The 1,800-nt window shown below is 37.6% G+C and overlaps 1 protein-coding gene across 1 annotated transcript in view; it reads left to right on the top strand.

The window, feature by feature from the left end:
- The window catches only part of LOC102874574 (fatty aldehyde dehydrogenase-like), a 67,140-nt gene that overhangs the window by 31,008 nt on the left and 34,332 nt on the right, over positions 1–1,800 (top strand).

Below are 1,800 nucleotides of genomic sequence, written 5' to 3'. Positions count from 1 at the left end.
CTCCCCCAGGTCCACTCCACCATGTAGCCATCGCTCTAGACTCCTGTCATGACAGAAATACCTAATCACATATCTCTTTTAAACAGGTTTCTCCCTCCTGTGTTTCAATGCAGTATATATTTTTTAATCCATCTTACTCAATCTCTCCCCAGCCCCAAGGTTAGTCCCATTCTACAACAGTGGCATCATGTAATATTTGTCCTTTTGTGACTGGGATATTTCACTCAGCATGATGTTCTCCAGAGTCAACCATTTTGAATAATATTGCATGAGTTCCTTGTTTTTTAATGCAGCATAGTATTCCATTGTGCGAATATACCACAGCTTCTCTATTCATTCGTTTGTTGATGGGCACTTAGGTTGTTTCCAACTGCTTGCTATTGTGAACAAAGCTGCAGTAAATGTGGGTGTGCATAGCTTTTGATTTCTTGACTGCTGTTGCCAAAGGTGTTGATTGTGGATCCAAGTAAGTTGAAATCATTAAACATTTCAGTCTTCTTTCCATTTATATGTCTCAGTGGTGAGGATTTTTGTGGTGTTTTCTTTTATGTTGAGATATAATCTATATTGAAAACTTTGTGCCATCAATGTTTGTTCATTTCAAAGAACTTTTTTAACAAACACCAACAGGAAGTTCATCACCTGGTCGAGTTCGAACCACCTCTGGGAACCAGATCCTCCTGTAAGTTTTCAGAGACAGTTAATTACACGAGAGGAGAGTGCCCATCTTTCTCCCAAGGAGCATCTCCTGAACCAAGTGCCTTTGGATTTGCAGTGTAGCTTCTTACCAGGAGGCTACCAGAGCCCCTATATAGATGTATATATATTATAGAGAAATCAGATTGACTACATCTGTGGGAAGAATTGTTAGAAAAGCTAAATGTCAGCAGTCAAAATGAGGCTAAGTGCTGATTGTATAATAGACCATCAATTATTCATGTGAAAATTAAAATGTGTATCAGATACTTTCCTTCTCCTCTGTCTTTTTAATAACTTGCTTTCTTCATGTATGATATCCCTGATATCATCAATCAACTCTGATCTTCAATCATAAGTATTCAATGCCTCAAACTTACTCTTGAGATAGTTTTAAAATTCAGGTGGGATGGACTCAAGGTGGTATTTCAGCACTCATGAATTTCTTTTGATTTTCCTCCACTTCAGTTTTAATTTTCAAATGGAGGTCTTTTGTAAACTGTAAAACAAACTTTCCAAAAGTGAGACTTAGCTGTGTTGATGTAGAGGACAAGGGAGAGGGAGACTGTTCAAACTGCAGTTTATGGTAACATGAATATATTGTAGGGTGAAGTCTACTTTTACTTGCAAAAAAAATGACCCATTTGAAATCCCAGAGCACAGTTCTGCTTGGATACATTGGGCTGCTGTGAGTCAGAACTGAGCACGCATCGCTGGTAAAGTGCTTATTGCTGGCGTGTAGATGTTGGGCATTGCAGTTTCTTTAGCACCCATTTTGCCTTCTTTCATTATAAACACCGAACTCCTTATTCATTTAATCAAAGGAAACTCTGTTGATTTAAGTTTTTCTTTAATCTGTAAAAATGTCCTCAGGTCTGACAGAGTTGTTATAAAGGACTGTGAGAGAATATGCATGAAGAATGCTTATATTATGATACTGATTTGATTGCTATAGAGACCTGTCCACAAAACCACATAATCTTCTCTTAAATATGCATAGAGCCACTTATTTTAGATCTTTCCCTGTTTTGCATAGGGATCTCTTGCTTCATTCACTGACAGATGTTTAAATTTTCACAGGTTAATGTACATACTTAGGACTCT

This window comes from Elephantulus edwardii, unplaced genomic scaffold (genome assembly GCF_000299155.1).
Source record: "Elephantulus edwardii isolate Elephantulus edwardi_28Jun2011 unplaced genomic scaffold, EleEdw1.0 scaffold00362, whole genome shotgun sequence".
Lineage (NCBI taxonomy): Eukaryota > Metazoa > Chordata > Mammalia > Macroscelidea > Macroscelididae > Elephantulus > Elephantulus edwardii.
The sequence above is the reverse complement of the archived record's forward strand: the minus strand, read 5'-3'. Positions and strand labels throughout refer to the sequence as shown.